This window comes from Eretmochelys imbricata, chromosome 4 (assembly GCF_965152235.1).
Source record: "Eretmochelys imbricata isolate rEreImb1 chromosome 4, rEreImb1.hap1, whole genome shotgun sequence".
NCBI lineage: Eukaryota > Metazoa > Chordata > Testudines > Cheloniidae > Eretmochelys > Eretmochelys imbricata.
Window position 1 is genome coordinate 28,430,782 of NC_135575.1, and position 12,673 is coordinate 28,443,454.

Consider the following 12,673-nt stretch of genomic DNA (forward strand, 5'->3'; position numbering starts at 1 on the left):
AATTCCTGGATACTCCAGGCCAATCCTGTAGGGTTGGCAACCATAGTGACAACAGCCCCACAACCCACTGTATGAATCATCCTCAACTTCAGACACAAGAATAAATGCCATACTAAAGCGAGTGAAAGGATCTCTCAGGTTGTGTGTGCTAGTGGTACAGCCTAATGGATTTCAAGGGGGGAAATGGGAGGTTGAGAAGGAACCAATGGGTGCAAGAAATACACACAATCAATACATAGAGGGCTGAGAATAGGGTCAAGACAATCAAAAGTGACTAATTTAAAAACATAAGAATGGCCATACTGGGTCAGACCAAAGGTCCATCTAGCCCAGTATCCTGTCTTCTGACAGTTGCCAAAGCCAGGTGCCCCAGAGGGAATGAACAGAACAGGTAATCATCGAGTGATCCATCCCCTGTCACCGAATGATTTTGAGTGCCTCCATTTTGGGGTGTTCAACTTGAGACACCTCAAAGGGGCCTGATTTTCATAGGGCGGGTGCTCAGCACTTTCTGAAAATTAAGACCCATGGAGGTGTCTCAAACTGAGCATCCAAAATCACTAGACGTATTTGAAGATCTTGGTCCTCTTTCTGATTTTAAGGTTGCCATGGAGACCTGGCTCGTACATGGCATGCCAGTCTGCAGACCCCAACTGCACAGCAATATCTGTGGAAGAAGCCATGTTGCAATTTTTGTTTCACTGATAGCTACATACATCATCAGCATTCAGTACAAATGTGCGGCAGGTGCACTCACCTGCAAACACATAAACCATGGTATGCACAGTTCAGGGGTAAAGAAAGCTGAGTCGTCAGAACTGTGAATGTGGCTGTCAATGCCCGGCAGCCAAACATCTCTGATAGCTATATTCTGCTATTCTTGTTTGGAGCTGAGTCATTGATGCCTAAAAACAGCTCTCTTTTCATTGATTTCTCCAAACAGATGGATTTGCAGGACAGTTTTCAGACAACTCAGCACCCTACCCCTTCTGCCCTGATCACCCCACCATCAACCTGTCCGCTTACTGTACACACATATCTCTGGCACACCTCCAGAAGGACAATGGAGCCCTGCTACTACACCTTCTGAGGTGGGCAGGAATCAGAATTTCTGGAGAGGCATGACATTGTGTTCAAAGGGGGTTGATTTAACTCCAACTCTATGGATCCATTCGTCCATCCATCCATCCATCTCTCTAGCTTCCTGTCCCTTGGTCTCTCTATCATTCTTTTTCTTACAAAATTGTTTTATGTCTGATTTCCTGGGAATGCTATTACACTGAGAATTTACTTTAAGATATTTTTGACATACTGGCCTTACTGTTTACATTTCTGAAGCAGTAAAATGCGAGGACTGTTAAGCTTCACAAACTCTTCTTGGCATCCTTTAATCTTCAAAACAGAATAAAATCAAATCAAATAATAATGCTGGTTTGGTCAATAAAGAAGTGTTTTCAGTACCTCATCTGAAGTGAAAGCCAAGGGTTAATCCTTTCTGCTAGGTATTAGAGGACATCAAAATCCCTTTCCTTTTCAGTTAAAATAAACCTACAAATGCATCTACATCTCAACGCTGTGAAGAAATCTAACCAAAATGTTCAGTTAAAAAAAAAAAAAAGCAGCAGCAGCAGCAGCAGCTTCTATTATGTTATTCATACTTCAGAAAATCAAGGGTTGTGAGAACACTCAAATGTATCTGCCTGTCCTTTTATTTGATTCATTTAGAACTTGTAAAGGGGTTTAGATTTATTATTCAGCTGGTCCCTACAGTTTACTTACAGTAGCCCAGAAGATTGCTTCAGCTTGATTCCAAGGCTTTTCCCACACAGGGAGATCCAGGCAGTGGGTTTTCTAGATGTATCTTTCAAAGTGGGGCGGGGGGGAAGAGGGGGAGGAAGCGTCTAATACACTGCAGGCTGCTACCTTCCAGCCCTGACATCATTTTATAAACACCAGCGCACCAAGGTGACCATTACTCAAAATCCAAACAAATATTAAAGCATGTAAAACTGCTTTAAAAAACAGAGAGAGAGAGAGAACTTATTTGTGTCCATTTGATAAATATGAAGTTGGTAATTGAGAGATGCAGTAATGTCTAGCCTTAACTTCATGGTAGCTAATAAAAACAGTAAGATCTAGGTGGGTGAGTACTTCTGTATTGTTAGAACACATCTCTGCATAGCCAAGTGATCTAGTGATACAGGAGACTGGAGCACTGGAGTGGTTTTGTCCTTCATTCCTGGGCCAGGAGGGCATGGGGGCACTAAGGAACAGCACCTTTCAGTCTCTGGGCAGGAAGGAAAGGGCAAATAGAAAGCCTTGCATTGCCTTGCATTGCATTGCATTGTAGTGACCCCTCGAGGTAAGTCAAAAGCAACACTAACAAGCTGCAGAGGGAACCCATTCAGCCTTTCTCAAGTTTAGCTGGAAAGATAGCTGACACATGAGTGAAGTTAGGAAGAGTTTATATTGTGGTTTTTAATCTCTTGCGTAAGGCAGTGCAAACCTTTAGGGCAGAGTGCTGCACTGGTGTAAACCATGACTTGCACCAGTCCAGTTTATCCCACTTTGAAACCAGGTTCAAACCCTTAGTGTGGAGGCACTGCTCCAGGACGAACCATGACTTGCACTGGTGCAATTTGCCCTGATTTTAAACCAGAATATTTTGCAACAGTGTAAGTCATGGTTGATACCAGTGCAGCAAGTCTACAGGATTGCACTGGTGCCTTGACGTTGGTGTAGCTATTCTGATGCTAAAAATACCAGTGTAGATAAGGCCTCAAGATAGAAAAAACAAGTGGGATTTTTAGGACTCTGAAAGGGGCTTCCAATCCTGTGGTGGTGGGAGGGAGAGCAGATTCTTACTTAGATAATGGGTAAAATTTTCCTGACAACACAAGAGAAATGAGTGACGAGCTTTTTCATTACTAAAATGTCCATACAAACTAATACAGAAGTCTATGCTGGAGAAAGATGCACACTTCTGGCAAAAAAAAAAGTAGCAGATCAGTACTCAGATAGATTGGCAGAGCTGTACAAACTGAATGCCTCCCCTCTAGTTCGTAGTGCCACCAGTGTTCTCTCTCATTCCAATGGACAAGGCAAGAGATTGGGTGTCAGGAGACTTGAGCTCTAATTCTGACTATGCCACGGACTTACTCACTGCATGACCTTAGGCAAGTCAGAATAGGCTGGACTGTGGAGTTACCATGAGACCTTAGTAAAGGGCAACACAGTTGTGCTGTTCCAAAAGCATCCAAGAGCCGAGATTGTGACCCAGAGACACAATCTGGCCCTGAATTCCTCCTCGCTTTAGATTGGAAGTAAGATACACCAACCCTTTCCCTAGCACAACTTACTTTTGTGCTATACTAGCCAGCACATTTAAGTGACTAAGCCAAGACTCTGATCACTCCCTGGCCCTGACTGCCCAATGCCCTGTTTTTCCATCTATAAAATGGGGGTGATGATACTTGCCCAACTTTGTGAATAGCTTTACTTCTGCAGATAAAAATGCACCGTAGATCCGATCATATTCACTCAAAAGATTGGAGAAGCTTAGTAACCTTCTGGATGAATGTGGTCTGAGTTTGCCATGGAACCCGAAAACAGGAATCAAATAAGTTTCACATAGTTTTGAATTTCCCTGTAAAGATTTCACGTGGGTCTCATTAATTTAAGACATAGTTAGGAAAAGACATACAATAAAGTATTTCAGGAGGAAATAAAGTGTTGCAAATTCTGTCCAAGTTCTATTATGCATTTATTTCTTAGGTCAGTATTTCTTTTTAAACAAATTTGCCATGTTCAGTGTTCATCCCACACAGCTCCTTAGACTCACCAGTTCTTTCAATTTCTTCCTCTGCTAGCATAATGTACTGGGTCAAGTGTGACTACAGATTATTTTAACTTTGTGAGGCTGATCTCAGCTTCATATATTTGCGAAGGACTGGCCCATACTGGTACATTTCCAGAATAAATCCTGCATGTTCTTTTTAAGTAGGACAAGATCTTCACATACTACCATTGTGAATGCAGAAGGGCATTTCTGGCAAGCGTAATGAGTGATTGACTTCTTTGCTTGTTTTCATAATGATAAATATATGGGGCCACTAGGCAGGAAAACAAAGTATTCAAAAAAGAAAAAATCTCTGCTAAGCACATTTTGGAATTAATGGGGTCATATAGATATATTGTGCCCTCTTTCTCTACTAAGAGGTGTTTGATTCCATGAAATTCACTTACCCCCAGACAATTTAAACAACCAAAATGAAACTTTGTGTTTTATTTCTTGCACATGTGAAAATCACTGGCAAGTCTGCCAAACTTAACTATACCATCTTGTTAGGCTTCTGTAGATTTCATTAATGCCTCATAAAAAGGAATCAATACAATTTCTTCCACACCTATATAAAAATGACCTTTGATTCCTCTTTAAGGTACAGAAAAAATATAAATCAATAGACGATAAAAAACTTCCATGATGGGAGCTTAATAGTCTTGAGAAAAGTTGCATCCCAGTCCTGACATCCCTCACTCCTGGGAATAGTCTTTAACCTATTATTGACTTCAATGGAATCACTCATCTTGGGCCCTGATCTTGCAAAGATTTATACAGGTACTTAGCAGTAAGCACAAGGGCAGTCGTGCTGAGGTTCAATGGGATTACTCCCATGCTTAAACTTGAGTGCGTGCGTATGACTTTGAATGTTCAAAGTTTTACTAGGGCTTCACAGAAGTAAGGATTTTACAGGATCAGCCCCTGGCTCCTTTTTGTGTTTGTTTTCAACCTTTTGGATTTCTTCTGAGAGTTTTATAATGTGTGATGCCAACGAGCTCATATGTCTATTTTATCGCTATTATTTATACAACATACAGCTCTTTGTACCCACTGGCTGTACGAAAATTGTGCATATTTTAGCATCAAAGCAGGAACATTATTGATAAGAAATGGTCCTGCCCCTGCTGCAATACTGAATATTGAACAAAGGCCCTGACTGATCTCTTTCTATCTCTCTCTCTTTCTATCTCACACACACAAAGTCCCATCCCAGCCCATAGTTGTGAGTTCTTTGCTCAGAAGGCTTGCATATATTTTATTTTAGTTCTACAGCTTCCTCTTGTGTTCAAAGTTAATAAAGAAATCCTGAAATCTAGGCAGTTCCAATCCTGCACAACCTTACTTCTGAGAATAATACTTTTTTTGCTCCAGGAACCCCTTTGACTTCAACAAGATTTTTCATGTAAACAAGGAATCCTGACATGAAAAAATATTGCAGGATCAGGCTCATATAAAGTAAATCAACAAATAATCTGTGGTCAACGTTAACCTTTTCTCTTCCTGTTTTTAAAAAAAGTACCTTTATTTTATGTCTCATCAATTTGTAGTAATTTCAAAAATAACATAATCAGTTTTCAAATACTTGCAAAAAACTCCAGTGCTGTAGGTAAACTATAAAATGAAGCACTTTCCAAAAGTCTACTAAAACTAATTTGCCTTTTCTTTTGGCTTTCAAAGAAATCTCTCCTCCCTCTTTCTCTATCCATCCAATTCTTATTTAGCTGTCTTGTGGTCTGGCCTGACATTCCTGAAGTCTTTCCTAAAGCAATATTTGTCTCTTCAAACATCTCTCTGGCATTCCATTATGGGCACCTGCTGATGATAATTACATGCCTATCTCCTAACCACTTCCTTTGTTTTATGTCAAGGCAAGCAAGGTAGGTTGGGGGCTCCACACCAGACCATGATTTGAGTTGTTTACAGTGTCCTTCCCCCATCTGCAGCACACAAGAGGTTCTCCAAACAAAACAAACAAAAGGATCCTTTTTGCTCTCCTTCCCCAGAGAGAGGGGGGAATCAGTTAAAAAAAAAAAGAAAGAAAAAGGGTGCGTCCCTTAGGCAGTCTTTTTGGTCACCCTTTTGGGGTTTGGTTTATCAGCAGGTTTTTAATCAGGATTAGGATCTCCCTCCAGCCCCCACTTTTGGGTCAGCCCACTTTATACCTGGGCCATGCAGTCCCAGGGGTGGCAAGGTCAGTGACTGTCTTCCTCTTTGCTGATCTGTCCCTGTGCCAGCAGTCTCTGAGATAGAGCAGTCTTCTTCCTGTTCACCACCCCTTCCGGGGGCAGGCTTTCCCTTTTTAAGCATCCCCTTCCATGCAAAGCAGACTTACAGGTGCACCTGGTTCGTGCTGGCTGAGCCCAGAAGAGCTCATAAGCCACCTCTCCACTGGAATGAGGGTGTTCGCTCTCTCTCAGACCCCTGTCCGTCAAGTTGGAAAGGCAGTCTTGGGGCAAGTCATCTCCATCTCCAATTTCCTGTGAAAAGAAATCGGCCTGAGCATGGTCTTTTCCCTCCCGGGGCTGCGCTCTGAAATTATATATAGGGCTGTAGCTCAAGGTACTATCACACTGCACACGTTGGTCCAGTCTGGAGCCATGTTTAGGATGACTACATGAAATAAGGTTGTCAGAAGAATGATGGCTTTGAACAAACTAGTGCACACGTTGGTCCAAAAAGCTCAATGTGTGGGTCACCAGCTACCCAGGCAGGTTCTGAGCCAACAGAATAAGGTATAGAGTGCATTGCATGAATGGACGATCACACGGAAGATTTAACGCATCCCCATCACATATGTGAGCAGAGAGCTAGGTCTGAACTGAAGTGATGGAGGTTTATAGAGCAACATGAAGATGCAGTTGCTTCAATAACAGAAGAAGGGTTCCTTCTTCCAGCTATAATGAGATACCATCACACTGCATGCGGATTCATGTCTTTCATGGTGTGAAGCCAGGTAATACCTAAAGGAATCCTTGGCCCATTTGATCGCCAGTGCCTCCTTTTCAATAACTGAGTAGGCCTCTTCTCTAGGGAATAGCTTCCTACTCAGGTATAGGATTCAACCTTCTTCTCCTCTGAAGTCTTGTGAGAGGACAGCGCCAAGTCCGATATCCAGGGTGTCGGTGCACAGTATGAAATCAAGAAAAAAAAATGGGGCTGAAGAGCACAGGCACCCAGCTAGGGTGACCAGATGTCCCCAATTTTATAGGGACAGTCCCAATTTTTGGGTCTTTTTCTTATATAGGCTCCTATTACACCCCCCCCAACCCTCTGTCCCGATTTTTCACACTTACTGTCTGGTCACCCTACACCCAGCATAGTCACACTTCCAGTTCTCTAAAATCTTTGCATTTCCCATCCCATCAGATATTTTTGAATTGTTGCCTTTTATGAATTCCATGAGGAGGGCTGCGACTGAGGTGAAACCAGGGATAAACCTCTGGAAATCCCCTGCCAGGCCGAGAAAATGTCTCACTTGCCTCTTCATCTGGGGAATTGGGCATGCCATTAGGACCTTGTTGACCACTGGTTTCATGAGGCCACGCCCTACACGCTACCCAAAATGACCTACTTCATTCACGGCTAATTTACATTTTGTGGGGTTGACTGTAAGACCTGTGTCTTGGAGGCCCCTTTGACTCTACCTTTAAGTGCTGCAGGTGGTCTCCCCAGGTAAGACTACAGAAGATAATGCTATCTATGTTGGCCACAGCATATTCAAGGTGTGGGCTGAGGATCCTATTCATAAACTGCTGGAAACTCAGCTGCTCAATGGAGGCTGAAAGGCAGAGACTTGTACTGAAAATGCCCAAAAGAAGTGAAGAAAAACTTTTTTTTTTCCTTGCAAAGATGGGGATAAAAGGATCTGCTAATAACCCTTTTGTCAGATCGATAGCGCTCAGGTACTTTGCTGGTCTCAGCTGCTGTAGTAACTCATCTATCTTTGGCATTGGGTAGGCATCAAATTTTGAGATGGAATTAAACTGCCTGAAATAGATGCAAAACTGAACCAAACCATCTGTTTTGGGAACCAGCACTACGGGCCTCTTCCATTCATATTTGGACTCCACAATTATGCCCCTCTCCAGCATCACTGTACTTCTTCTAAAAGTGCATACAACATCCTCTGCGGCAATAGTCTAGGGTTCTCCCTGCCTAGCTGACCTAAGGTGGTGTTGGACTAACTGCAGTCTCCCCGGGTGGGGGGAGAATACAGTTGCAAAGTCCTCGATCGACTGGAGGAGCTGTATCCTCTGTGCAGAGTAGTGGGTCCCTCACCTCCATGCCCTATTGCTGGTTCTTGGCCACTCGGTACTTGGGGGCAAAATTCAGGTTCTGTAGGGGAGAGAGTTATCAGCAGGGCCTCTTGCATCTTCCAAGGCTTAGAAAGATTCACATAATAGGTTTTAGTTTACTTCCTTCTACTTGATATTTTTATCTCATCGTCCACTGCCTAACAGCTTCAAATGAACCCTGCCACCAGCCCATTAATTTTGATTTGGCTGAGGGAAGCAGCAAAAGGAACTGGTCACCCAGGTAGAAAGTCCGTAGTCTTTTATAATTTTGTTACTGTGCATGTTGGGTGTTTCTTAAATTCTCTCTGGCAAATAACCCTATGTCCCTGAGGTATTCGCTTAATTGTAAAATGTACAGGGCCATGCTTAAGGCACCTATGTCCTGTTCCTCCCAGCCCTCTCATAGCAAGTCCAAGATTCGCCACAGCCAGTGACCATCAAGTAGCTCTAAGGGAGAGAACCCCACAGAGGCCTCCAGTACCCCCCTTATGGCAAACAGGAGTGGCAAGAGTAGCTGGCCCGAATGCTAGGGGTTGTCCCTAACAAAGCATTTCAACAGTCCTTTCAGGGTCCTATTAAATCACTCTACTAGGCTGTTAGTCTGAGGGTGGTATATCAATGTTTCCAGGGACTTGACCTTCAAAAGGAAGAATAATTCTTGCATCGGCTGGAAGGTGAAGTTAATCCCTTAATCCATTAGAATTTTATGGGAAAATCCCATGTGTGAGAAGAGCTTCTAGAGTTCGGTGCTATCACTATAGCTTTCGCAGAGAGAAGGTCTACAGCCTCGGGATACCTAGTTGCGTCGTCAACAATCACTAATGTGTACTGATGCCCCGATGCAGTCTTTTTTAGGGGCCCGGCCATGTCCATTCTGATTCTTTTGATGAGTTTCTCAATCAAGGGCAGAAGGATCAAGGGCCCCTTAGGAATCACTTTGTTGCTAGCTAGCTGGCACTCCAGGCAGGACGAAGAGTATTCTCTCACCTCCTGATGCACGCCTGGACAGTAGAATTGGGCTAATACCTGTGACAATATCTTCTCTTTTCCCAGGTGTCCAGCACATGGGATGTTTTGTGCGAGCTGCAACACTGCCGGGTGGTACCCGCGTGGCACCAGAAGCTGGGCCCTCACTATCTTGGTTTGTTGATCCCTTTTGATTCAATACAGTTTCTCTTTCTTGAGCGCAGAGTGCAGCTACTGCTCACCACACTGAGGCTCCTTTATTTTCTGTTTACGGAGGCCAGTTGTTCATACATACGGCTCGGCGTAGGGTCATTTCTCTGTTCCTGCATGAAACTCAACTTGCTGTTGCGTGGTCCACTGCTGCAGCAATTGCTGCTGGAACTGCTGTTGCTGAGTAGCTTGCTGCTGCTGCATCTCCGCTAGCCACTTATACCACCATTCCAGTGCCATCTTGCTCAGACCTCCTGAACTCTATCCCCCTCTGTGGCTTTTTTTTTTTTAAACCCGTCTACCAGGTGTAGTTCTCCACCACTTGTGGCAGGTTGGGAGTTCTCCTGAGTCCCCATTAGACCACAGTTTGAGTTGTTTACAATGTCATTCCCCCATCTGTAGCACACAAGGGGTTCACCAAACAAAACAAACAAAAAGTTCCCTTTCTCTCTCCTTCCCAAGGGGGGGAGTATGAAAAGATGTTATCAGAGAAAAAAAAAAGATGATCTGTTTCTTAGGCAGTCTTTTTGGTCACCCTTTGGGGTTTGGCTTATCAGTGGGTATAGTGTCTTTAATAAGGGTTAGGATATGCCTCCAGCCTCTCCTTTTGGGTCACCCTGCTTCACATTGGTCTGTGCCATCTCAGGGGTGGCAAGGTTAGTGACTGTCTTCCTCTTTGGTCCCTGTGGCCAGCAATCTCTGAGGTAGAGTAGTTGTCTTCCTGGTCACTGCCACTTCCTGGGGCAGGCTTTCCCTTTTTAAGCTTCCCCCCTCCAGACAGAGCAAGTTTTACAGGCACACCTGGTTAGTGCTGGCTGAGCCCAGAAGAGCTTGTATGTCTTCTCTCTACTAGAGTGAGGGTGGGCCCCTCACAGCAAGATTTCAGTCTACTTGATTACAAACAACTACCAGTAATAGACCATTGCACAATTCCCTGTGGTAATTACACAGGACAAGTTAGCTTTGTATTTACTGGAGTCTTGACAAAGAGGAGCAGTTACTTTATAATCTTCCTTTTGTTGCTGGAAATAGCATAATCCATAACATGTTTTGGTGACCTTAGAAAGGCTGCCTGTGTGCTTTTTTTGTTTGACTCATGAGTTAGGATCATCTATTAAATATATACTATACTATTCCCAAGGTGACATTTTATTTAGTCTGAGGATCAAAATCTCCGCAAACGAACTCCAATAAATAGGCTCATTCCTATGCAAAATTTCCAAGAAATAGCTAATTAGATGAGAAAGAATTTTGTATTTACTATATATTTTGTATTCAGAAATAGATCTTTCTTGTCTTTATGCCCAACACAGTGTCTAATTTGTTTCAGAGGGTAACAAAAATAAAAGAAGTACTGTAATACCTTAGAAATCTCTGGTTCCTGAGAGAAATAAAACTTTTTTCACTATTTCTAAATAAACTACTAACTTGACAAAGTATTGCCTGTTTGTTTGCTTTTTCCATAGTCTAGTTCAGGGAAAGGGTGGGGAGGGGAGGGAATATAACTTTATTTTTTAAATAAATCATTTCTATAAGATGATCAAAAGTTATTCATCATTTCCATAGCTAAAAACACAGCCCTGATGAGACAGGAGACCTGCCTGGAAAAGTTCATCTCACTTTTTGATCATAAATAGGATGTTTTCTTAAGAACAAACAGTCCTAGGCAGTGAGGGGCAATGCTGATGTCGAGCCTTTTCCTTATAATTATTAGGATTTTCTGTGGTTGGGGGAACGGTTGGCTTAAAAAAAGACTTTAAAAGAAAATCTCTGCAAACTGAACTATTTTTTAACATATGAAAAAGCAATTACTAACCATAAAAAGTTATTTTACCCAATAATTGCTGTTCTGGATGCACGTCTTTTCTTTTGGTCTTTTTAAGTTGGACAAGATCATACAAAGATAGAGAAGTTTTTTCATGATTGTTTGGTGTCAAAGAATCTGTTTATTATTGCCTGGATTCCTATCAAATGTGCTATGGTACTTCTGCTTTAAAAAAAAAAAAAGAAAAGAAAAGAGAGAGAGAGAGAATTCTTATAGGCAGGAGATTTTTCTGGGCAAAAAAATGAGATAAAAAATTTTCCACTATGAACACAATCACACTGAAACCTTAGTGAGTTATGGGGCCAAATCTTCAGCTGGTACAAATCCACATTTTGCATCAGCTGAATAATAAAAAAGAAATGTATAAATAATTATTTATTATTTTAATATTATTATTAATAGGATAAATTGTAGGGCCATTGGCTTCTACAGAGTGACAATCTTTAGAGTTACATGGCCAACTTGGGTTCTGTAACTGCAGAAACTAGTGCACACCCTAATAACAGACTTCTCCACGTTCAGCCACCCTACATGTTAATTGGTCACAGAGAGATGACATCAGAGGATGCATTATGCATGTTCAGAACCTCCCAGCACCCTGACATGGGGCAGGCTTCTCCACAGCTGACTGATGGCTATGGAGAAACAAAACTGGCCGTATTACCCAAAGACTTCACTCCCAGAGTAATATTTCCAACGTAGGTCTGTAATCCCAGGATCTGAACAGGCCAAAGAATCTACACCCGTCCCCTAGCAATCTTGGGGAGAGGGGAAGAGGAGGAGCAAGAGAAGCAAAGACCTCCTCACTGACTTCCCTCCAATTCCCCACAAGATGTTCGTTCAATGTATTTGTTTTGAGGGATGGAGGGGAAATGTGAGGCAAATGAATCATGAGTAATGCAGGGGAAAGTTCATAAAGGTGAGTTTGCTGGCCTCAGGCAACTCCATAACTTTAACCATGGAGTGGCTATGGGCCCTTTCCTCCTCCTCACAGTTAGCACCAGGCCTAAACTTCCCCAGACAGATTGGTCCAGAGTATGGCAGTTTGCACAATCTGATAGGTCTTGTGTGTGCATTATTGCATTGTAAACTCTGCTCAGGATCTGGCTTGTGGTCATCAAAAGTTTGCGTAGCTTGCAGGGGTCTTGAATTATCTGCACAGTCACTTTTTCTTAACAATTTTATGTATACATTTCAGGCAAATCTTCCTCCACACACAATATACAAATACCCAGACAACGAGACACAAATAGTAAAACCTTCAGAAAGACAAAGTGTATTGGTATTGCAATGCATATTGCTATGAAAAAATTCACGACTATAATGCAGCAATTGTCCAGATCCAATCTGAACATCATCATCTTGTTAGCACTAACATAATTCAATTCCATAATTCTCCCAGCTCATAAATGTGTACATATTTATTTTTGTAATGAAATATAGTAATGATTTTTATATATCTCTTATGGCAGAAACTGTCCAAGAGGCAAGGCAAAACATGGGAAAAGTCATTTCTGCCCTATGCTTTATCCCGAA

At 42.4% G+C, this 12,673-nt stretch overlaps 1 protein-coding gene across 1 annotated transcript in view; it reads right to left on the reverse strand.

The window, feature by feature from the left end:
* Positions 1–12,673, reverse strand: part of UNC5C (unc-5 netrin receptor C) — a 351,092-nt gene that overhangs the window by 322,821 nt on the left and 15,598 nt on the right. The window lies entirely within an intron of this gene.